Raw genomic sequence first — 27,761 nt, 5'->3', positions numbered from 1 at the left:
TGAAAGTCAGACGTCATACGCCAGACGCCACTCGGCCACCACCGCTTCATAAGACAAATCATATTTATTTTTATGTTGCGGCTGTTACAAAGCAATATGTAATCTGAATTAATAAGATAATTAGAAATGCTTAAATTGAATGACTGATTGAAGCTCACTAGATTAAAAAGTAATTAGAAGTACTTACGTCAGCAAATTGTAATAAAAACAATGACTCGCTGTCATCTATGAATGTCCATAATAATTGAAGTTAAGTAAATTAATAATTGAAGTATAACTTCATGGCTAATTTTGCCATAATGCACTGTCGTGACGGAAAATTATATGACGACGACTCGGAGGACAAAACTATGTAAATGCTCAAAAGGTTGTTTACAATGTTAATGATTATTGTAATAATAATACAGTGTAGCAAGTGAGATCAGTCGTCCCTGCGGCTCGGAGATAAATGCCTTATCACGTGATACACACTAACACTGATAAACACGATAATTGGATTAGAGCTAGCACCAAACCGCGTTAATTAAGTGATTAAAGGAGCATTTCACCTGGCGATAATACGGTTTTGATTACAAACGACATAATTGGATCTGGGAATAGCCTTAAAATTATAAATCATACATATTAAGTATTTGTGGTGCTTTTATAACATTTGTTAATACATACCTACAATCGCACAACACTATCATAGCCCCCCTAAGCCAAATAGCTATCTCAATAACAAATGATTTATAAATTGAATTTTCAGTTATATAAACTAAAGTGTAAGTTCGCAATTTATTTTCTTCTGACATATGTACCTAGCGCTATTTGGCCTAGTAGGGTTTTTGCTTGTGTAAAGTGTAAATAAAATATATATATGTTGGCATATGTAGGTGTTTAAAAATTAAAAAAATAGCCTAATGAAATGATATTTTTAACAATGAATGTTAAATAAAATGAAGAATATATTACTTACTTACTTTATACGATGAATATAGATATTATTAAATGACGTTTATTTTAAACTAATTGTTGAGATCTATTTTGAGGTGTAGATTCGATTGATACGAGTACAGTCAAATCAGTTTTAGGTCTTGTTTTCTGTGTAAGATTTAACTTTGGTCATGAAGTAATAGCGTAAACGGAAAATGTTGAAGAATTCCTCTTGAGGAGTCAAGTGCATCGTCCCTGAAAATATTTAGCTCGTCTAATTCCGTCCGGTATGGCCTTTGGTGACGTGCGTACATACTTCGCGTATGACCACCGCTCGATCTTTCACTCAGGCTATTCTTACCTCATTCATTATGGCCTAGTAAATATAAACTAGCTTTTACGTCTAACGAGATTTTGGAGTAACTTTTCAACTATTATCTCGAGTTCACACTTACGTCGTATATTGTTGTTATACCAAGAGTTGCTATTCGTTTGTTTCCGTTGTACTCATCCCATGTAAGTACTTGCAGACATGAAGGAATAGATCACGACGAAAAAATAATTTCCTTCGCTTGTTATTAATTAATTTATATAAATCATGCGAACATTCTTGGATATCGTGTATCATTTTGATGCAGGACTAATGTTACGATGCAATCATCACAACTATCACAAACAAGTTTTTTAAACACTAATGTACAATTTTAGCACAAGGTCTTTTATTAAGTACATTGCCAAATACCATTCGAATTCATTTCAGAAGCAGTCTCAGTAAACAACCAGGCTTCATTCCACTTTGAGTTCACTTTATAAAACGACCGAGCTAAAGGAATAGGCGGCGAGGCCAACCTAAGGTTTATTTAATAGAAATTTTATTGGTAATGCGTCTGAACTCTGACACAATGACGGACCGAGGGGTCCGTAGTGGCACTATCTAAATTTATCAATCGCAGTAAATTAAACTGTTCAGAACCCCTGACCCGGGGCCAATAACGTAGGCATTTCAATTAACTTCGCAGACGACTTCATAATGTAGGTGTACGCAGTAGCATTATTCTGAATACAAAACTCAGTATATTAAATTTAATATTAACATGTACGTACTATCAAACAACTTCATTCCTGACCCACTGTGAAATTTTTACACATTTACTACTCATTGGCATTACATTGATTAAAAAAGCAAAATTATGACACTTATTGTGAAAACTTCTATGGTGCATCACAAATTAGTTTGTGCGATTAGTACAAAATGTCTCAAAAGTGAGGTTTATTGAAATTAAATGAAAATGAATGAAAAAACTATTTTCAGGCAAATATTGGCCCATAGATAACCTAAAAACTAGCATACATGGTAATAGTTAGCAATATATATATTTGGCGACAAGGTTTTAAGCTGTATATATTTTTCTACTATACATTTTACCAGGCGGGGTGTTAATAGCTTATTTCCATCTGTGTACTGCAAATTTCTAAAATTGCTTATCTTCCTAAAGAACTGAAGGAATTGGACGTACAGCAATTTAAATCAAAACTATTTAGGTGGTGTTTAGAAAAAAATTATTACGACAACTCGGAACATTGCCATTTCATAATGAAGCAATAATGTAAATATAGATATACGTTTTGAAAATATAGTTGTAAGGTTATTTCATTCGATACGGACATAGTCTCAAAAATATCTACACGACCTTATTGACAATATATTAAGATACATATTTTTGGCACTTTAATGTCCATATCTATATTTTCAGACGTGACCGTACAACGAATTTTTTACAAATAAAAATTTTCATTTCATTTAATACCAAAAAAAGTACGAAGTCAGTGTCTTGCACAGACGGAACTGCGAGTGCATGTGCACCAATAAATTTTCGATATCATTCTCATACGTCAGATGCACATCCGAGAATCAGGCCCCTGATCCGCTGCCGGACAATTTCAATTTAATCATCCATTATTTCGCGGAGGCCTGAATAATAAAATGACAAATATTCATATCGGTATTATTCGTAATAAAGCACCTGCGTATCAAGTGAAGCGGCAGTTGCTGACAGGTAATTATTTAAAGGGTATTTTATATGGTTTTGAATGGCGACCGCGAGCCAACATTCAGTTACATTGATTTTTAAGTATTTACTAGTCTCGGCCATCGTTGAACGGAAGTATGGGATGACAAATATTATTCATAGGATATACACTACTACGATAGGAAGGAAGTTATGCACCCAAATCTGTTTTAATTCGTGTTTGTGATTGAGTAAAAATCATGCACAGTATCCATACTTTCATTTTTAATGTGTTTGAAGGAAGTTAAACAGATCAACATCTCAAATCTTTAACTGACCTTAAAGACACTACATGACATTGTATGTTATGATATTTATGACGCCCTAACCTTGACTTAAGACTCGCATTTAGCATGTTGGTTATAATCTTCTATTGCATCATTTAAGTACCAATTTACTACAGAAACGGTTTTTAACGTTTATTAATGAAATGTCGTGATTTCGCGACCTGGTCAGTTTTAAACATGTATATTTCATCACACAAATTTTGTGATAAATATATGCATTCATATTTACCTATCGTCAGTTTTTTTATGATGGCAGCAAAGTCAAACCTTCAAGAAAAGAGCGTACTCCCATCTTAAAGGCCGGAAACGCACTTCCTACCCCTCTGGTGTTGGACACCCATGGGCGACAGACATTTGCTCCCTATATTATATAAAAAAAAAGCTTAAGTACATAGAAAATGTCATGCTCAAAGTCACTGGAAGTGAAATCCATCCATGAATATACTTTATTGATACATATTAGAAGTCGACAATACGAGTAAACTAGTACGAATACCGCTCGCGAACGTATTTCTGAAGGCCTACCGCGGAACACGAAAATCGAAATTTCGTTATTTACATGTATCACTTGAAGATACTAGACTAGAGTGATAGAGAGGCAGATAACGAAATTTCGATTTCGTGTTTCGAGGTAGGCCATTCTGACGGCGTAAATAGCTTCCTTCCGTTCACGTCACATCACGAACGTCATCAGAGAATGATACAGTCAATTTGTGGCCATAATGCATATCCATTAGGGAATCCAATCCATCCATGCCAATGGCAGCCGTAAAAATGAATCTGCGTGCTCGTATTGTAGTCACATCTAATAATATGTTTAGACGGTTATCACACTAAATGCGATTCGCACGCCGCTATGATGTTTAAGCGAGACAAGGCTATACGCGTATTATAGCTACATCCCGCTCGCACATTGGAGCGACGTGCAAATCGCATCCAGTGTTAACGTTTCGTAACTCGTGTCGGGGGAAATATATGAAGAAAGTATATATACACATTTTTTACTACAGTCCGATTGAAAATATGTATTAAATATTTATTTTATGATTTTATGGAATCCGGAATTAGCTCTGGAATTGGAAATTGCTCAAAACCGAGACGGATGGAGATCGAGGGGGGAAGCGTTTGCCCAGCAGTAGGACACCATATAGGCTAGTTTTTTTCTGAAATTAGCGCTATGAATATTTAAAACCGGCGCACCGTTTATGTCATAACCATAATCCCGATTTGATAAAGTTATAAGTTGATTTCACAAGTCTAAATCGGTAACTCGACTCAAATTAGTCAGAATGTGTCTCACTTTCCTCATGTTGCTGGCTTGTACTCTGCAAATTACTAATTTGAAGCTTTAACAACCATAATATATTCATAATTTCTGATACATTACCCATATTTAAAATTACTACATGTAATCGCGCTACATATAGGTACATACTTAGTTGGTTATATATCGTGTCATTCACGACGACGCGTGCCTTGACTCGGATTGTCATGTCATTAAAGGTTAGATTTGACAAATATGAAATTGAAGGTCGCTCAAGCTTATTGGTTCACGCAAGTCGTGTCATCAGGTATCTCGTTCGCACTCATTGGTGCACGTGAGATGCCTAATGACGATCGTGAGGTCGTAAAATAACAAGATAAAAATCCTTACAAATCCATCGAGTAGAAAATTATAATCTGTCATTTGCGTGGAAAACACGGCAATAATAACAATATTATTGAATCATGTTACCTAACTATTTACCAGTGTTATCTTAGAAATGTCGACAAGGTTTTTCTTATCTATTTATCATTCTGTCAGTCATTAATTGCTTATTTAGGTACCTATTTTAAAGTTCACCCAAGTCTATTAGCCGTTTTGGCATGATTAAGTAAAATACTTCCAAACATAAATTATAACATTAATCATATTTGTAGGATAATAAAAATTATGCATTAAGTTTTATACTACATCGGTGGCAAACAAGCATACGGCCCGCATGGTGGTAAAGCAGTCTCTCTAACCTAAGTAGGTACGCCTGCAACTCCGGAGGAGTTACATGCGCGTTGCTGACCCTAACACTCCGCATCCTCGTTGAGCTGTGGCAACCTTACTCACCAGCAAGAACACAATACCACGAGTAGGGTCTTGTGTTATTTGGCTGCGGTTTTGTGTAAGGAATGGCAGGAATGACATCCGCGGTGCTGTGTCCTACCACACCGCGCGACGTGGCGCGACATACCACCGAAGCGAGATGACATTCACAAATCACAGTGCCCATACCTCTTTTTCGGACGCGGTTTAACCCTTGGAGTGGTGGGCCGTCGACTCCCGACCGATTATATCATTTAAATTTCAAATTTGATTAACTGAAATAAAATCGAAATTCCACTAACTCAAAATCCACTTCAAGAGTTAAGGACATAAAAAATAATAATTTAAAATTGAGTTAATTCAAAGCGAAAATGCAGTATTTTTATTATTAATACTAAGTTTATAGGTATCCCCTATAATGTTTTAATATATTTATCCTTCATCGTACACGCTTTCTTATAAAATCGTTTTTAACCCCCAACGAAAAAAGAGGGGTGTTATATGTTTGACGCCAATGTCTGTATGTAGCATCGTAGCTCTCCAACAGATGGGCCGATTTCGATGCGATTTTTTTACGTAAAAGCGTGTTTTTTTTGCGGTGATTCTTAGCTATGTTTCATAGAAATCGATCCATTAATTTGGAAAGTATTAGCTCCTTTCCAAAATGATGTAAGGCATTTTATACATAAAATAGATTTTGTTATCATATAAAATAGATTTTATTAACATGTACTCGTTAAAAAAAAAAATTAATATTTATTACTTATACGTTACGTTTTTGTGAGTAATCCGTAATATTTCAATCTGTGTGCCCATCCTTACACTTCGGATAAGAAAATAGATAGTATTAATATATATCTGCCGTCGGTGACATCAGCGGCTTGTAATACTTACCTACTCGTAAAATTGGCAAGGTCGAAAACTCTTAGTCTTGCCTCAGATGCTGTAAGTATTCTGCCTTGTTTTTTCATATCATGTTTTTTGTACATATCCACTATGTCCATTTTAACTTAGACCTAATCAATTTGGAATATTAGAACTTGATAGCTGACAACATAGTTACATTACGATACAAGTGCGGAAAGTAGGAAATTCGCAATAAGTCGCACATTATCGCACATGTATTGTACAACGCCTTCCAGTACTTACATGTGGCCCTTTAAATTTAATTGCGTCCATGTTACGCACGTATAGTGCTAGTTACCGCACTAGGGCTGTACTGTTAAAGTCCTTAAAATGTCAAATACTATATATATCCTAAGAAAAAAAAGTGAGACATACGTATGCCGAAAGGAAGAACAAAATAAAAGGTTCTAAACTTTTTTATTTATATAATTACACATTTTCCAAATGAAACTCGCTTTCATTGCTTTAAGTAGCTTTATTTTCCTTAAAGTTCAATTTCTAAACCATCCAAAGACTCCAACAAAACTGTACCTCAATGCCTTTGGGCTTGTTCCACAATGGTGGAGCACAATGAGCCCCACCGGCGTGTGACGTCACATCCGTGGCCAAATCGCTTCCGGCGCGCCCGCGGGCTTTTCGACAAACTCTTTGTTGGATCCCTGACGCGTCATGTCGCGTCGTGGCGACACGTCCGATTAGGCACGTGAAAAATTACTTTACAAATTGGAAAAATAAACACAGCAGGTGGATTTCCAATTGTAGGTAAGTAGTTGTTGGTACTCGGTAGGTTTTATGTCTATCTGCTTGGGTTAGCGGTAAAGGTAGAATTGATGTTCGACATAATGCGATTAACCAGATTATCACAATAATACATCTATTTACATAATGAACATCGTACTTATTTATTTGTATGGTCACCTAGTTTAAGAACGGCATTGTACTCGTACGGTATTGTGTATAAGTAAATAATTTCATGTATTTATTCAAAAACAACGAATGTGCTCAATCCAGTTCTAATATTTCTAATGACAGTTTCATAATATTTATACAGTGTTGTTATTCTTTATAGTTTATTATAAGACTCAAGAAGACTGCTTATAAAATCACCAAATCCAAACTAGCAAGGTATTATGAATATTAGGGAAAAATCGTTTTTATTTTGTTTACTAACACGAAGGTTATGACTTATGATATTATAGGTACCTAATATTTTATGCAACACTCAACAACAATGGAAGCAAAGGTTGTTTCCATTAAAAATAATTCCTCATACGTTAAAAAAGTAGGAAATAAGTTTAATACGATAAATTGAAATCAAAAGTATGAAAACACTCTAAAACTGCAATTCCATAATTTTGACTAAATCTGAGTGTGGTAAGCTTATTTTGGTGGTATAAGAAATTTATTCCAAACTTTCTCATACTATTTCCGAGTCTTTCGTACTTTATACTTTCGCTGAAAGATTTCCCAGTGGGCTGCCAATATTTTTGACCGTCGACATCGGCTACGACAGCGCCATCTATTTTCGAAACGCCGCACTCGGCGACGGAAGTTCGCCTCGCCGCCACTAGATGTCTAGTGACCTAAATTTGAAAGGAAGTTTCTTTTCTCGCCTGATGACTAAGAGTGTTAATTTTAGTTTCCCAGAAGAAAACTTGCCAATATTATTTTGTATAACAAATGACAGTATCTTTGTCAGACTCGAATACGTATTGTATAAACGTCGCCGTCGAAGCGATGCGACTAGCCTTGGCCCTACGCTGGATAATATTTGTATCAAATTTTAATTTCTAGAGTAACTGTTCACGTTTTAAACGTCTACCAAACCTAGTAGGTATTTAAAGCCTGACCAGTAATATTTGATCACGCGCCATACTGCGGAATTTCATTGGAACTAAATTTTTCATACTAAACTGAACGGTCACCCTATACATGAGAATAACAGCGCCCTCTTGGCAATGATCATATTATTATATTTCTGGCCGGGCTTTAATTATGTATGTTAGTAACTTATTATGAACTTAATATTTTTTATTAGATTATAGAACGGGACTTAATCGCGTATTAAGCTTTAAATTTCTATAATCTCCTAATGTGTAAAAATCGAGGAAGTTTAAATAAGTCTAATATTTTTTGATCATCACTTAATTAGGTTAGGTTAGTAAACTAAGTATTTAAATTGCGAGAGAAAGCAGACCAAACTTTAGGTACAGCCATGTATGTACAGCTCATGGTATAAACTTATATTTTAACCCTATACAAATTATAATTATGTCAGTTTGTTGCGATGAATTTAGTACGTCTCAGATAAACTAAATAAAGTTTTGGCAAATTCTGACGGGATACTTAAAAATAATTTTCTAAACTTTGTTTGGTAAAAGGGTTTGTTAACACATTTGGATTATTACAATATTCAGAAGGCCAGTTGCCTGTGGGGGATTCAAACGACGCTAACTTTTGATTAGGTGCCTACAACAACGGAAAGTCCTGTTTGAATTCCCGGACCTTGCCCTCAATTCATTTGTAATAGTTAATTTATTTTACCCTGTAATAATTTCTGCTTTCACTATTTGGAAACATTTTAATTATGTTTTTCCAGTACCTACAATTTAATTACAGCCCTACGTTCTATTAGGGATTAATTGCTGACACCAAATGTACTTAATTAAAACAGACTAAGGCTATGAAAACAAAGTACCCTAGTTTTTTTCTGCATTACTGTGTAAGAGGAAACAAAAAAACTTTAATGTATCATATTATCTAGTAAAAAGTTTCTCATTACGATAATGGATAAAAAATGAAAAGTAAAACATCTTTGGCGCCTACAAGAAGGCACTGAGCACATTCGCGCTAAAAACAAACAGAAGAAAAAAACTAAAAAACTGGCCAACTTCAAAACATTCAGCCGCAAATCCATATTTCTGCACCATGTTCATAATAACACCCTACATTGAAAAAGTCCCTATATTAAAAATGAGATATCGATATAGATATCGCACGTAGATATATTTTTCTATAAAACTCTTTGATGTGCCAGTCCGTACAGAGTACAACGCTTACGAATACTGGACCTTTCATCACGTACAAATCCTTGCTCAGTTTAGTTTTGCTCATCATGTAAGTAGGGATTATATCCCTCGAAATGGTTTGGAGACGAATTTTGCGGTTCATACAAATATTGTTATATTAGGTAGAATTATATACATGAATGGGCATTGCTGTGTCTTTTGTTTGTAAAAAAACTATAGGTACATTTAAAAAATCCTTCAGTTTAAGTTTGTTTCAGTTTAAATATGAAGAAGTTCAGTTTAAATAAGAGATGCATTATTATTTAAACTGATCTAAATTTGATACATTGACATTATAGTACTTTATAGTTTTTGTTCTGTTATGTTTGAATTTATACCTCGTAAAAGGTAAAAAGACTTTTTAAATAAAACATTTGCATTTTGTCTAGGTCAAAAGTAGCAAAATGTAGCCCATATGGGCGGTTTCAGACTAAAGTTTTTTTTATGCCCGTATACGGTCGTTTCGGCATTTCGCGCGTATACGCACGCTACATTTGGCCTGTACGTGCATATATGCGCTTCTAACGAGCTTATCCGCGTATTAAACACTAATATATAAACGCCCTAAGTCACACTAGCTTAATCAACACCACAAAATAAATAATAGGTTCAGTAAACCTATACATATAATATAAAACATGATAAACAAGACGTTGTCGGTTAAGTTTTAGCCTTAATTTATGGGCATTGACAGAATACGCTTACAAAAGGGTTCGTTATTATAATAGCAGCAACAGTTAGACTGTTGATTATAATCGTTGGGTTTTGTCAACACAAAATGCCTCCAGGCAAATTATAGGGCCAACCTGTTTGATGTCATGTCGGGGGAATAGCCGACATTTATTGGACGCGAATGTTTACCACGCCACCAAGAAGAACTCGTCATAAAAATATAGTTTTACTGTTTTCCTTCAAAGTCTAATAAAGGACGAAAATATCCTCGAGGAGTTTAAGACGGGTAACTGCAGGTCCTGTGGCATTATGTTCAATATTCAAGAACAAAGTTGAACAAAGTATGGTAATGCAAATATATTTATTTATTTAATCTTTATTGCACAATACATGAAGGTACAAATGGCGGACTTAATGCCTTAAGGCATTCTCTACCAGTCAACCAATGGGTTAAACCAGAAAGATTAAGTAGGTAGTAAATATAAGTGGTATCAGTAACCGAAATGAGCGAGTGGTTACGAAATAGGACTGCGATGAGCTGTTTGGGCCCCTGCCTATGAAGCCGATAGCCCTGGGTTCGAATTCTGGTAAGGGCATTTATTTGTGTGATGACCACAGATATTTGTTCCTGAGTCATGGATGTTTTCTATGTATTTAAGTATTTGTATATTATATATATATATATATATATATATATATATATATATATATATATATATATATATATCGTTGTCTAAGTACCCACAACACAAGCTTTCTTGGCTTACCATGGGACTTAGTCAATTTGTGTAAGAATGTCCCTATAATATGTATTATTTATTTATTTGTTTATAATTAAATTAGACCCTTACGAGGTTATTACATATATCCTTTTACCGATCACTTTCTGTTATCTGAGGGACAGGAAAACAACACAGACCTTTCACTGACCTTCTCAGCAGAAAGTATCTTTAAAAAGTATGGAGGTAACATCTCTCATGTCCTTTTGCTTTAATGTAATCGTAACCGTACCGCGTATTTACTTCTAAACCTCGGTTCAAATACGCCTGATCCATGCTGGATCCTACCGTGGGAGAGTCCGCAGCGGGTAAGATTAATTAGGTCTGCGGTTAAATTAATAACGCAGCCGACACGCACCCTGGACGCTGGGCAAAGAAGCCCTGTGAGAACCAATTGTATTGTTTGAAAATGTAATGTAAAATGTCTTAAGTTGTGCTTCCTTTCGCGTGAAACCAAAATTCTAAACATTATAATTAATATCGTTATTCGTAATATTGTAATCATTCGAATATTCTGATTTTAAAACGTCTAAACCGATCGATATCGGTTGAATTAAATTAATAGAGTTCAATCAATTTAAAAATTCATGACCCATAACAATGCGATGAGAGGGAGAAATGAGGTTATGAAAACTGATCCATTTAATGATGAATTCTCGGAACTTTCGTAATAAATGTTAAAGCAGAACTGCGTATTTTCACATGCATGTAAAACATGTCATTTCTGGTATTTATATTATTTTCTGTTATTTGTATCGCCTACCAGTAACCATCCCTACTTACGAGTATATATTACATTATGTACTCGTATATCTTATGCTCAGGATAGAAAAATCAAATTCCAAGTAGGTAAACCGTCTATTACCGGCCACCTTTCAATAACTGGCCACCTTATATGTACTAAAAACGATTCTGTTAAATATTCACATAATCCAAGTAAATTTTCAGAACGAATGATATTTGGTATACTTGAATTGTGCGAATTATAGTACACTATTGCAGAGGCTGGGAAAGGGCAATTCGTGGGTGAGTTTCGATCTCGACAAAGAAGACGAATCCACGAATTGCTGTTCCTGCCTAGGCATATATATATAGTGCTTTTCTCCAAACATGCGAGGAAATCAGGTAAAATAATCATAATTTAAGCATCACGCAGCCCGCGTCTATTTTAATTGGCTGTTTGCGTTTTTCTTAGTGAAAGAGTTACATGTTTAAAAAAAAGTAAAAACAACACAGTTATAGCTTCCCGTCCGCTAAAACACGACAATAATGGTTTGTTTAATGAAGAACTTCCCATACTATTTTTGCTACAATAAGGTGAACATTTCCGAGCATATTGGAGAAAATAAATATAATTCTTATTTTAGCCCTTTGAGCATACGGTAAGTTTAATAAGATTTGTTGTACTATTAAACACTACATGGATCTCCCAAGATTCGAAGAATATTAATTCAATTAAATAAATAATTTAATTAATGTGGCCTGTTATTGGAAGGTGGTCAGTAATAGGAGGTTTACCCTATCTATTTCATGAATTCTATTCAATTTACACAACGTCAGAAATTTTAATGGTTTTATGAAGTACCTAATAATCACCGTATGGCGATAATATCTCTCGTCTATCGTATTCCACTTTAAGAGTTTTTGTGCTTGTTTCAAATATTATTGATACGGTTTTTTATAGATTTTTAAATACTGTTTTTATATACCTTATATTTAAATGTCAATGTACAATACGAATTCATTCATCGTTCTATCAAAGGTAGCTTAAATTACTAGAGTGACGTGGAAACGGCAAAATTCTGCGAATAAAACGAGGACTCGTTTTACCAAACAACACACCTATTTGCCGCTGAACACCCTGTAATCGAATATGTCAGATGCACTAACCCTCATTCGAAATCACCGCTGGCCGCAGCAAACAATATGTACTACAAAAACTAATGCAGGGATTATATTATAATTTATACCACATCTGTTAAACAAAAAATCAAACAGAAACTAGTGCCGTTTGAATATTGTTTTATTAGTAAAATAAAGAGTTTTATTAAACTTTTTAATAATAAAAAGCTTTTATTTAACTTGCCCTTTTAGTTAGTGTGGGTGAAATCTTAAGTGGGATGGTAAATTTGACCCACTTCCCGGTTTCCGATTGAGCTGAAATTTTGTAAATCGGTTAACAATGCAATATTATAATATTTATAATGCCATGGAACTTGCCTGTGGAACGAAAAGTACAGTCAGCGATAAAAGAATGTACCAAAAACTTATTGTTGTTAGAAATAATTAGCTTGAAAACCTATACAATATAGTAGTAAACTATTTATTGTACAAAAATACATATTAAAAGTAACATACAATTAGTAAGAAGTACAAAGGCGAACTTATCCAATATACATAGTAGATGTTTTCTACAATTACATATAATCTTTAAAGATATGAATGGACCCTTATCTTATAATACATTATCATTTAATTACATTTATTCACAAGCAATATATACATCGCATTTGAAATTATAGTAGAGTAGGCGCTTTCGTTACAAAGCACATAGACCACGTAATCGGCTACGAGCGTAGCGCGTAGCTTGCGTTGGCGTCAATAACCTCGGACACCCTACTGATGTTTATTCTTAAACACCGACGAGTATTTTCTAGCTTTTTTCTTAAATCTGTGGCAAAATGTATCGGCATGTTTTGCTTTCTCCATAGTGTTCGGTAATCGTTGTTTTAGTGGGCAGAACATGGAATATTTCGCTTGTTAATTAGATGCTCGCACATGACGGGACTCGTGCCGGGCGGCTCAATGAGATGCAAATCGCATTACCTCTCTATTACGGCCGCTAATGAGCTGATACCGATAAACAGCCGACATCTGACCTGGACGTTGCCATTGCTTACAGAGCGCAGGGGAGGTTTAGTGTGACGTTCGTTGTCGGAGACCGCCCTTTTATGACTCCGCAGACGCTCGGAAAAATATTCCTGCATTGAAATTCGAAAATAATCCCTATTCGTCAAACGATTTGGCCTCATGTGTTAGTAAGGGCGTTACTGTGGTCATGTTCGGGTAAATAATGATGTTTAGTGACATTGCTGGCTATACATTTAAGTTGCCATTTATCTCAATCGACAAGCATAATTAAACTATAATGACTAATGTCTATTAATTACCTAATTTATATATTTTTCTCTAATTTATTCGAGCACTGCCTGTTTCAAATTGTTTGTTCTCTATTCGTTATTATCATAAGGTCTGGAAGAGATCGCTTATAACGATAAGACTATATGTCGCTCCCTTAATTTACATTGTAAATCTTTTTCTTGTTGTTTTCTTTTGTTATTGTAGTGTAATCGTCACAGTAGAATAACTATGCTAACTAAAATGGCCCGTTTTCCGAAGTCAAAAATGTACCGAGAGCCTCGTCTATCCATATAATTATATTCCGTCGCTGGGTGTAATAAAGAATATTTACTTTACGTTTGCAGTAACAAAATTATTATTGTTTCAATTGTAGGTATTATTGAGTTGAATAATTGAAAATTCGAATTTTAATGGTCACAAACTTACTATTCGAATACGGGCAGTATTCAACACGCGTTACAGTCAGTCATTGGAAAATAGTGTAAACAGTTGATAGAGTTATTTAATAGCTGTTACTGTTGTTATGCATGGCAGGGGCAAAATAATAGAAAAGTTAACCTCGCTTCGTGTAGTAGGCCAAAGCAGAGCGGATGTCATTCTAGATATAGAGCAGAGCCCAACTTGGGAAGTACCTCCACTTTATAGAAAACCGCAGCCAAATAACACTAGACCCTACTCATAGTGTTGTGTTCCTGCCGGTGATTAAGGTTGCCAGAGCTCAACGAGGGTGCGGAGTGCTACACTGAAAAAAATAGATAGCCGAACTGGTTTTGTAACTTTACTAAATAACTAAACTACGGTTATAAGAAAATAAACTTTGCATAAATTTACAAACTTATTTTGTAGTGTATACCCAGTATCTGAACACTGATAGCCAAACACGGTTTTGTAACATATAACACATAGTTCGCAAGTCCCAATTTTTGTGTAAACAGTAACCAAAATTTTGTTACAGTTATGCAAACATTTCTTTCAGTGTAGGGTCGGCAACGCGCATGTAACACCTCTGGAGTTGTAGGCGTCCATAGGCTACGGAGACTGCTTACCATCAGGTCGGTCGTATGCTTGTTTGCCACCGACTTAGTTTTAAAAAATACCTGGAGAGTAATTCCACATATTTTTTCTCGGCTGACTTTTGATACGGCCTCGATACAAACCTTTGCCATCTTCTCCACTATGTGCCATTCATAATTAATAGGGCATTTATCTGTGTGCTGAGCACGGATATTTGTTCCTGAGTCATCGGTCTTTTCTATGTATATATATATTATATATGTATATCGTTGTCTGTGTACCCACAACACAAGCCTTCTTGAGCTTACTGTGGGGCCTGGTCAATTTGTGTAGTCATGTTTATTTATTTATTAAGAGTTTTTATGCCACGGACTATCAAAAACACTAGTTGAATTTATGTTTACTGGCGTAAGAAATTTAACTGTTATAAAATCCTACCTATAATTATATCCCCGTATTAACGGAAGCTATCCTTTAAACACTATCATTTGTTTACCCGCAGTGTTTACGTGTTCATACTCAAATATTAATGTTTACCTACATGTCAGTATTCAGTCTGTATTCAGTTTTGTTATTTTATGTTATGTAAAACATGTAATCAAATTTGGGAAAATATACTAGACTATTTTTAATTATAACTAACAGAGAAAATGAAGTTACACTTGTAAGTATAGATATTTACGAATCTAAAACGATTGAACGTACGTTTATATATTATTATTATACTACGTCGGTGATAAACATGCATACGGCCCGCCTGAAGTTAAGCAGTCTCCTATGGACATTTGGTGTTACATGCCCGTTGCCGATACTAACGCAGCGGCTTACGTGAGCGAATAGCCCGCGAACGCGAAGCGGCGTGGCGGCGGCGGCCCACGGCATTCGCGTTCGCAACGAGATCGCCCACGTAGGACACTTCCATAGGTATCAAAGCATTGATTCACCCGCGCCGCGCCGCGCCGCTAGGCGTTCGCGAGTTATTCTCTCACGTAAGCCCCTGCGTAACACGCACCCCAGCAAAAAAATCAACCAACTACCAAACCAACTCTACCAACGGGCGTCATATTAAAAAAAATCTTTGCTAGTTTTCACAAGAGATAATTTATTCAAAAAGGTAGTATCTCAAAAAATACTTAATCCGTATTACTGCTACTGTATAATAAGGCCGTCAATTATAAGGCCCTGTTTCACAATGTCCAAGTAAAGTCCCGAATAAAGCTACTTGCCACTTATCTGACGAATAAATTCATCGTTGGCGTTCCACAATCTTCAAATAAGCTTTACTGGCAGATAAAGTGCTAAGTTTTGCAGGAAGTTTCATCTGGCAGTTAAGTACCTATCCAAAACTTTACTTGGACATTGTGAAACAGGCCCTAAATTTAGGTATCTGCTATAATTTGTCAGGCACTTCGCTCACGGTGTATGACCAAGATATTCCTCAAGTGGCATATTTTTAAAATAGTTACTCTTTTCGCTCGTCGAGCGGGTTTTACGAGAACCATCTGCAACCATTCGACTGGAGCGCCATTGATGCTCATCTGTTCTGGCATTGCGCGCGGATGGGCATGGGTGTGATGCAGCCGCCAAAGATTACACAAGAGATTCATCGCATTTATTGAGGCACATACCATTTGCGTTGTTATAAATGAAAAATAAAATCACTTTAATTTAGACAAAAGTCCATGAATACAGTATAACGACCGTATACTACATCAAAATTATATAAATTATAATAAAATAAAATTCAGTTTAGGTATACTTGGAGTTGCTTCAGTTATATCTTCGGCGTCATGTTGGCATATAGACACGATGGAGCATGTTCTCAAATGAGTTCAGGTTTTTCATTGATATACAGCTCATTTGGATCGGTATACACCGATTCCGCGTCGAAGAGTATCGCAATTCGTTAGTATTCGACCCCAATTTTCATTGTTATCGTTAATTTGCATACTTTTGCCAGTTTTCCATATCAAGCAAAAATTTACATTGATTGTACGATCATCGAGAGCGAAAATCACCAATGATGAGCAGTAATACTGGTTCAAAAGCGTATCTGTTTCAGTAGATATTACTTAATCTACGCCGCGCAGGCTGCCGTATAGGAAAATAAACAATGATACAAGGAGTACCATCAACACAATAATCATATATGACGTATGGGGATACAATTATAGAAGATAACTATCTAAACGGAAGAAAAATACCATTGAGTTCTAAACAGCGATTACTATTTACTGTCAATTAGGGTTTGCAATCCGGATCCAAAATGTATGAAATTATCCGGATCTGGATCTTCCCATACATTTCAGATCCGTCATGCAAACCCAAAAGTGCAAAGTCACATTTAAAGTTTTCAAACATTTCTACCGAAAATGCGAGACTTAGGTATTATTTTAAAATAAACTATATATTAATTCTCACCGCTTTATTGTTGTTAACATTTGCCCCCAACTCAGGGTAAGTATTATCCGCTGACTTAAAAAAAAAAACTTTATTCTGCGAAACCGAGCAATCCGATCGACATTTTACAATAAATATAGGTAAATATACCTCAATTATTTCCATTTTAGTCAAGTATCCGTGTCTGTGTTCCATTGAAAAACTATTAATTTATTCAATCTTGTAATAATGTTTTGATACATTTAATTTAAAAGTATATTTAGGTACTCCTACCTTTACGAAAGTTCTATACTGTGTTATAGAGATGCGAAGAGAAATGTTATTAAAAATTCTTGTAACATCTTTCTTATGTAACATTTACACACCCACAAAAATCCTTGTAACATCTTTCGTATGTAACATTTACACACACACAAAAATCCTCTTAGACATATGCTGTCTATTATTTGCCGTAACTATATGTATTTCAGTAACCGGGTAACCAGTAAATATGCTCACTGATTAAGTAGCGTCGATTTTGCTCGAGTTGCGTTGTTTAGTCTGGCCGTTTGTTCCGAACAACAATTCAGCAATCTCTTAACAATGAAACTGCGTGCTCTTAATATATCGGAGCCCTTATTACGTAATCTACGAGTATTGTTGATTTATAAAAGCGTGAAATTGACGACAATACGGCACGATTGTGGAATGACTTCAGTTTCCATCTTTTTTTGCGTGTTCTACTTGTTTTTTATTTCAAGACTTGTTGATGGTTGTATAAATAAATAAACTGGTAACTCTATATGATATAAAACAAAGTAAACAGTTTTAAAACTTTATCCCGCCATTAAAAAAACCTATTTCATATAGAAGCCTACTCCTTTTTTAAAGTCTCTAAAATACCTGTGTCAACTTACTTTAGCCACAAAAAGTTAAGTTAGTTTTTAGTCACAGTAATGCCATTCTCTAAATAATAATTTAGAAATTCTTGTACTGTTTCTTCTTCTGAATCAAATGGTCTATGGAATAAGTCCGCTGGCCAAAATAAACACGTTGGGTTGCGTAACTCGGCTAATTAGATCACTTTAGTTTTGTACTGAAGCCTCGCTGAATTCAAGGGTCAATTAGTTTATAATTATATTTTCTAAACTTAAACACAAATAGTAGTTATTGCTCAAGAATTCACCATGTAATAACCACACCATTATTTTCAATTTTAAAACCTCGGTTCTTTCCTTACCCCCACTTTGTACTTTTTCATTTAGTGCGGCTTAATGTTGGCCTGGCTTATAGTTTTTATTTTTCTTAATAATCAGTATCCTGAAGTGATATTACGGCGCTTCGAGCCAAAAATTTTCAATGAAATTTTTGGAAAAATAAAATTTTGTATAATCTTACTTTTTTTATTCTATGTAAACTTTAAACCTAAGTAATACAAGCTTGTACGCCACTTTACAAACTAATCTTGATAATATTCCCTCGATCACTCAAATGTGTAAATTAAGGTTTACATCTAAGATATACGTAGGCATTTTTATTGGCCTTTTCTCAAAGCGCAGCCAAGTCTGGTGTGAATCACGCACATTATTTGCTATTTTGCAAAGTACCTGTGATGCACTCACGTAGGAAGGCGTAGGCCGCGGATGTATCGGATTGAGTTACACTTTACACTTCCTCTGCGTTATATATTTCGATAGGTATCGAAATAAAACTGTATGTACCGTTTATTTAATGTTTCGGTTTCAATCATAAGGTACTATTTGTATTGTAATCGACGCTGTATGTTTCTAAATGGTTGTTAGGTAGCTACCCCGGAACTCCGTCAATTGTCTACCATTTTTTTTTGGTTTGAAAAAACGTATGGTCCCATTTTTGTCAAGGTCCAGTTCTGGTGATGGGGTCAATGAGGAATCACGGGAACTCCTCAAATCGAATAGACGATATTTTTTGAGGAGAGATAGAATATTTTTCATCAAAAAGTTAAGCATTTATATTTCCATGTTATTACAAAATAAATTACTTGGTTATTACCCAGCATTCGCATAAACAGTTAGCTATTTGGTGAAGTAGAACTGCTCGTGAAGATTACAATATAACTACTTTACGTTTTAAGGATAGTTTTAATAGTTTTGAGATGCACGGTCATAAATAATTTTAATGGTATTTCAAACTGTTTTGTAAAGTCGATATCTATTGAAGATTATTTGTAAGTTATCACTGTTTCCTCACGATGTCTCCCTTCACCGAAAAGCTAGTGGTAAATATTAAATGATATTTCGTACATAAGTTCCGAAAAACTCATTAGTACGAGCCAGGATTTGAACCCGCGACCTCCGGATTGAAAGTCGGACGTCATATCCACTCGGCCACCACTGCTTTAATGGTGTATGTGAAGTCCCCAATCCGCATTGGGCTAGCGTGGGGACTATAGCCCGAGCTCTCTCGCACATGAGAGGAGGCCTGTGCCCAGCAGTGGGACGTATATAGGTTGAATTATTATTATTATCACTGTTATCAGTAAGGTGCTACTACACATGAAACCAGAAATTGTCTTTATTTATTCGAGTTACTCGTAATTGTCAACAAATTAAAAGCACGCCAAAAGTCAGTTTAATTTAATAAATGTACCCTTTAATTTAATCATTTTAAAAAGTTGATCACATGATAAGTTAATAATTGACTAAGTGTTCAATCGTAAACCAAAATTTTGCCTTTTCTATACATTAACAATTTGAGAACAATTGTGAAAGCTCAAGACAAAGTACAAAGTACCTGTCACCCACGCCTAAATGCCTATCACGGAAATATTTAACGAATTCCAAGCGAGTATTCCGCGAGTCTGGTTTGCCTCGGGACCTAATTCCCCTTCTGAGATGTCATTACAATCGCTTATTGATGACGCGCGAGCCGTGGGCTCAGGGTGACCAGTATAATATTGTTCCCCGATTAGTTATAGGTACTTAGTTATTATTCGTGAAATCTTCTCAGTAAGAAAAGGGTTACGGCTATTACTAGCTAACAGAAATTAGCTCGATCTCCACTCAGTCCACTAGAGTAAGTTGAACCGCTTCAACAATACCTAGTCACTTGAGCGCGATCTCTTGCAAGAGGGGACGTATAGCCAAGATATTACTCGTAGAAGGACCCAATCGAATTTTATACAATCGTGATATAACAGAGAGCTTTTTAGTTGAGTACCATGTAAAGGCAACGAAGCTTGCTGAGTTGCCTAAGTAAGATACGAGATTGAAAATCTTGATTATATCACTATTGTAAACAATACTTTTTCTACGAATGATCTAAAATAATACTTTTTTTTTCTATAAAACCTAAATAATTAATGAAAATTGGTTACTATCTCAGTAGACTAAAATATAGTACAAAAGACATAAACGCACGAAGCCCTCGCCCGCCCGTTCCCCGATTAGTTTTTGTTATTATTAGTTTTTCTCAATGTTTACAATGATTTTAATTTTATGTATTTCTGACATAAGTACCTATTGTATATATATGAATGTAAATTATGACAATGTATGATCAGTACGAATAAAGAATATGAATATGAATATGGGAGCATGGCAGTACATGATTGGTCAATTTTTTTATAGTTGACTACAGCGTATCGAAATGAATATTATAGTTAAGTTAGGAGCCCATAAGTACATGAAAAGTACCCAATTATAGTTTGGTATACGAAATCTTAATTCGACCATTACAGTTGACGAGTAGAAAAAAGATATATGACTGTCGAAAGAAGATATGGCCGTCGTACGGAGTTTTGCCTTATATTTCAATAATTCTGAAGTATATTACTTTTGTTGAAAATTTTGCTCGTCACATTCCTCGGCTATATAACTAGATACTTTATACTAAAATATACTGCTTTTGATAATAAATGAAAATTAGACATGTTTTCGTGTTTTTTTATTTTTTATTGAGCCAACTTTAACATTATAAGGCTTTGGTTGGAGTGTGCCTTTGTAAATGTAGTGTTTCCTTGTGAATTTTTTCATGGCATTTGCCCTTGAATAAAACGCGTAAAAATTTAATATAAAAACTAAAATTTTGCGTCAATTATAAAATTGTATGTAGATAGTAAATCTAGCCGCGCGGAAGTTTTTCCTGGGTTTACCCGCTGCAGTGCTATTATTTTTACCTCGCGAAGAATAATCTGAAGCGTTGGACTCCGGCTGACGCCGCACGCTGAGCAGCGTCGTATTTCCCGAGAAGATAATCAATTTTTTTGTAGAACGTTGTCTGCATGTAGAATGTTGTAAATACTCGGCGTTTGGCGATAACCGTAGACAGACAGAGATGTCAGGTAAAAAATGCTGTCACGCATCTTGAGACTACGATATACTGGCTAACCCGAGAATTCGACTCGCGTACTCATGCGTAAACAACGGTAACACATGGCCTGCAGTCCAAGTAGGTACCGTAGTGGACTCCGCCAGAGTTTATTTCGAGATATTTTGTTTCGGTCTATTCTCGGCCCTTCCTGTCTCGACGAACGACGTGCGAATTTAAGGGCGACTTTAATGTGAGTTTCGGTCTATTATTTGTTCGACTGTTATTTTATTATGTTCATCATTACGCTGGCTCCCGACGGTACTGTCGTTTGCTTGTCAAGGAGATGCTTTATTTCGGCCAATGTGTTTTGAAGAGTCTTACAACGAAACATTTTCAAATTACACGTTTCTCTATCTATTATCGTCTCTTGGAGTGCCTAAAGAGGATTTAAAGAGATTAATAATTGTACATTGTTCTTATAACTGGAATTAATTATTTAAGTATAATGGTATTAAATAATTTCTTCCAACTATTCCCTACGTTATAAAATATTTACTTAAGATGCCTATACTTAATAATCAAACGAACTTACCTGTGAAGTTTGATTACAATTATGCGAGTATCCAAATCCAAGACAACAAATATAATTTACTAGCAGCAGTACACGTTATCGTGCAGTCCAAGTCACACATTTTAGAGATTATAGTATTTAAAAAACAAGTTCGCGCTGTCCCTCTCACTCGCTACGCTGCGTTCCTGCTTCGACATCGCTCCTCCAGTACTCATTATTTCAGAGTTATTTTTGTGTTATTAACAGAGACTATTTTATTTTCATTTTTGGGGATGGGGGGCGGGTCTTTGTTGTCTTGGATTTGGATACTCGCATAATTGTAATCAAACTTCACAGGTAAGTTCGTTTGATTATTAATTATACTTCGTATCCAAATCCAAGACAACAAATATAATTTACTAGCAGATGTTCAGAGCTTTGTATTTAAATTCAAATCCTGAATGCGAAAATAAAATAAAATATCGATATCAAATCAGTATGTTACGAACATACTGATATTATTGATTTTGACTAAAGAGAAAAACGTACCACCTAGAAGTTATTAATTTATATCCAATTTAAATAATTATTTATGTATCTACATAGTATAAATGTAAAATGTATGTATAGCATAATAAAATATTATAATGATAAGCGTCATGCATTAAGGAGTGAAATTGCTTTTGGTATTTCATTTCGTTAATATTAAAAAAGTATAAAACTTTCTTTGATTTCACTGTAGTATATTGATAAAGTTGTATATATATCTTAATATTCACAAGGTACAACTATTTTTATGTCATTTACAAGCCAGGACGCCATTAAGTGTAAATGTGTTTTCAAGCTTTAGTTGGCTCTAAATAAGTTTTAGATGGGCATTTTCTGTCTGTAACCATATAAACAAACCATTTTGTATAATTTAGAATTTACCAACCATTCTCTGGATGTAATTACAACGGAGACAAACAAGCATACGGCCCGCCTGATGGTAAACAATCACCGTAGCCTATGAATGCCCGCTACTGCAGAGGTATATTACATGCGCGTTACTGACCCTAAAATATAATCTAATTTTATGTTACGACACTTTAAAGTTAATTTTGAATACAGCAATCAATACTTTCCACGGTAAATAGCCTTTGAGTGAGGTAGATAAAGGAGAATTTTCTTCATTGTAAAGCTACCATAAATATCAAGGCTATATGTAAGTACTTTAAAACTAAGTCTGGACAATTACTAGTAGAGTATCCTGTAGGTATTAAGTATTTGAAACTTATCACTTTGAAAATATAGATGGACTAATTTTAGTTATTACCACAGATCAAGAAATAGTAATATGATATTATTTATAACTAAATAGCTAATCTCATCTGCTTATGCGTATCTGAACGATGATGGCTACTACGCTAACAAGTGGCAAGGAACTTAGGTAGATTATGTGTTGAGTTATGATATATTTGTGAACAAAATATCTGGCATGACTTGTAACTTGTACTTCATTTTAAGGAGTAACATTTTTTAACGTTACCTACAATAAAACTGTACAGTGTGCATTGCGACGAAAAATGAAAACTATTTAAGCTTTCTTTTACAGCAAGACAATATGACAACCCGAGAATTTACATTTCAGACAATAATAATGTTATTGTTAAAGGATTTCAACCCTTTATTGCGATTATTAATCTAGCTACTTAGCGCAAGCGACTGCAACACGTGGCAGCATAACTCTAGTTGCATGGTTGCACAATTTACAGCACTTATTTCGCGTCGCGGGATAGTGCATCAACGGCGGTTCAGCTCTTGTTTGATGCGGCGATGTTCCCCTGAAGTTTGGAGCTGAGAATCCGTAAGTAAATTGTACCGGATTTATTACATTAGGCTCGTTGATATGGTATATTCTTGACAGCATATCAAAGCTGACGTTTGAAGTTATTAGGAGTATATAACAGCGTGATATGAGTACGAATCATAAATTTGGGTTAAAGGGTTTACAGATATATTTTTTCCTATATGTTGTTTACATACAGCATTTCTTTGTCTGTAAGGGCAATGACATTGCGTACATTTTGTTTAAGGTATTTTAGGCCGCATTAACACCTATTAAATTACCTCAGCGTAACAAGAACCTCCTTTATATTTCATTATTTTTACAAGTCCTGTAAACTTTAGCTCAACCTTAAATATTTTTGCTCTTTAGTCCCTTATATTTACATGCGTAAAGCTACTTCCAATACTATTAAAGTCTTCAATCATTACATTGGCATCAACATTGTTATAGTAGAGCAACGTTATATATCTTTGACGATATCATTTTGAGATATGTATAATGACCGACTGTAGACCGAAGAGCGAAGTGACCGAAGAGCGTAGCTACCGAAGTGCGAAGCGACCGAAGAGCGAAGCGACCAAAAGGAGCAAAGCAACCGAAGAACCAAATGACCGAAGCATTATAACCTCGACACTTAAAATGAAGCACATATAGCCTCGACGCTGCGGAAATGGAGGCCTCGATACGATTATTGTGGAATTGTAGAGTACATATAACTTAAAGTGCGGCATATATCTTCGTCACTGCGACAGCTGCGACAGCGGTCCCCTTGACACAATTTTTGTGGAGTAATGATAGCATCCTCACTATGACGTGGGGCAAACTTAGCCTCAACACTACGACAGCAGAGCCCTCGACACAATGATTGTGGAGTAATGATAGCCTCCTCACTATTAAAGTGGGGTACATATAGCCTCGACGCTGTGAAAGCGGAGCCCTCGACACAATGGTTGTGGAGTAATGATAGCCTCATCACTATTAAAGTGGGGCAAATATAGCTTCAACGCTGTTAAAGCGGAGCCCTCGACACAGTGATTGTGGAGTAATGATAGCCTCATCACTATTAAAGTGGGGCAAATATGGCTTCAACGCTGTGAAAGCGGAGCCCTCGACACAATGACTGTGGAGTAATGATAGCCTCTTCACTATTAAAGTGGGGCAAATATAGCTTCGACGCTGTGAAAGCGGAGCACTCGACACAATGGTTGTGCAGTAATGATAGCCTCATCACTATTAAAGTGGGGCAAATATAGCTTCAACGCTGTTAAAGCGGAGCCCTCGACACAATGATTGTGGAGAAAAGATAGCCTCTTCACTATTAAAGTGGGGCAAATATAGCTTCGACGCTGTTAAAGCGGAGCCCTCGACACAATGGTTGTGGAGTAATGATAGCCTCATCACTATTAAAGTGGGGCAAATATAGCTTCGACGCTGTTAAAGCGGAGCCCTCGACACAATGATTGTGGAGTAATGATAGCCTCATCACTATTAAAGTGGGGCAAATATAGCTTCAACGCTGTTAAAGCGGAGCCCTCGACACAATGATTGTGGAGTAATGATAGCCTCATCACTATTAAAGTGGGGCAAATATAACCTCGACGCTGTGAAAGCGGAGCCCTCGACACAATTGTGGAGTAATGATAGCCTCATCACTATTAAAGTGGGGCAAATATAGCTTCAACGCTGTTAAAGCGGAGCCCTCGACACAATGGTTGTGGAGTAATGATAGCCTCTTCACTATTAAAGTGGGGCAAATATAACCTCGACGCTGTGAAAGCGGAGCCCTCGACACAATGATTGTGGAGTAATGATAGCCTCTTCACTATTAAAGTGGGGCAAATATAGTACCATGTCGACATCTCATTTATAAGAAAATATTTATTTAATATGTGTTTTAATTTTGAACTATTAATTAATGTGCATTATAAAATTACATTAAAACTTTAATCAACACAGTTAATACCGATTTTCTGTTTGATGAATATCTTGTTGCACAGTAAACCTAAGCTTCTAAGTACTCACGGAAAGGAGAATTATTATTAGACGGAGTCCACAATATTACACAAATCAAGTATATCTTTCCATAATATATTTCATTTTAAAATTATATTATATTATGTTAATCAAAGCTGTCTAATAATAACAAAGCGGGTAACTAACTGATGATCAAATTTAGGAGGCGACCACATCGATTGGACCCAAGACTCGACGATACCGCGATGTCCGATTAAAGCCTACTACCTAATCCGTCATGATCCATACGATAGATTCACTATGGCCCTCATATGGGGCATGGGGCGCACGGTATCGGAGCACGCATAGCACGTCCCGTTTGTATACGTCGATTAATGGCATTAAACACTTTAAACTGTCAGTCAGACTAAATAGTCTTCCAATGTCTTATAGATTGTGTATTGATTGACATTACTCCTGTATATTTATACCTATAGGTATCCTCATAAGACGCTCATTAAACTTGTTGGTACTGTGTATGTACATTTGCATAAAGACGCGTTTTGTTATCATTCATAGGCACTTATTACCAATCGGCAAGGATTACCATTGTTATCTGTTTTATTATATGGTAGGGTAGATCGGACATGGTAAAAGCCGCTTTCGTGAAACGATTACCTAGTATATATTAACTTTATTCAGATATGGTTTGTATATTTAAATCTGTACGCGAAAGCATCTCGTAAAAAAAAAAAAAAATGTGAGTGAACATTGCATGTTATGCAATCATAAAATGAAATCTAAATAATATTATATTAGTAAATAATACTATAATAGTACGTATTACAATTATTTAAAGTTCAAATTGTAATCTATTTGTAGCCCCATACTTATTTTTTCCGTCATTTTTTTATTCAAAAAAGAAGGTAGTTGTAGTAAGTGATTTCGTATGAACGTAAAAATTACTTACTTGATTTCTTAGGTAATAAGTTTATTACGCTAAACGAATATACCTACAATTTCAAATTGAAAGTTTAACTGCCATGTAAGTATGGCAAAGGAGACTAGACTTGCCGAGCTGAATAAACATCAATTTTTCGTTCGAGGGTACGGCGGTCGGCAGTTCAAATAATGTTTTGATTCTATACTTCTTATTCAGCGCACAATAAACATTAATCGAAACACAATTAGGTACACATATTTAGAGGAACACTATTTTGGCGAAAATACGTGTGACTCGGACTAACACAAAAACATGTAATGAGTACTGGAGGAGCGATGTCGAAGCAGGAACGCAGCGTAGCGAGTGAGAGGGACAGCGCGAACTTGTTTTTTAAATACTATAATCTCTAAAATGTGTGACTTGGACTGCACGATAACGTGTACTGCTGCTAGTAAATTATATTTGTTGTCTTGGATTTGGATACGAAGTATAATTGTAGTCTTGAGGTCATAGGAGCTCTTTATATTTTCTGTGGTCCGTAGATATAATAAAAAAAAACGAATTGCTGGTATTGCTTTATTTAAGTTGATTTTAAAAATCAAGCTTTGGAGTATTTTTCATTACACAATCCCAGCGGATCAATTCTGGCCACAAAAATAATAAAAGCCCGATACTTGAGAAACCCCCAATATCAAAGGGAATAAAAGCATTACGGCAAGATAATTCAGTCAATAGGGCCTCCGTGGACTCGAAGTGACACAGTATTAGGTAAGAATAGAGGCAATCCAGATAGAATAACATAAAGGAATAAAGGGAATTCTTAAATGGGCTTTTGTTTTACCTACTGCCCTTGGGACGTTTTATATCCGAATAAGTATAATGGGTTATAA

At 35.5% G+C, this 27,761-nt stretch overlaps 1 protein-coding gene across 1 annotated transcript in view; it reads left to right on the top strand.

Annotated features, from left to right (window-relative positions):
* The window catches only part of LOC133520648 (uncharacterized), a 258,897-nt gene that overhangs the window by 128,844 nt on the left and 102,292 nt on the right, over positions 1-27,761 (top strand).

Source organism: Cydia pomonella, chromosome 8 (assembly GCF_033807575.1).
Source record: "Cydia pomonella isolate Wapato2018A chromosome 8, ilCydPomo1, whole genome shotgun sequence".
NCBI classification, from domain to species: domain Eukaryota; kingdom Metazoa; phylum Arthropoda; class Insecta; order Lepidoptera; family Tortricidae; genus Cydia; species Cydia pomonella.
Note: the sequence above shows the minus strand (reverse complement) of the source record. Positions and strands in the feature narration are given on the sequence as shown.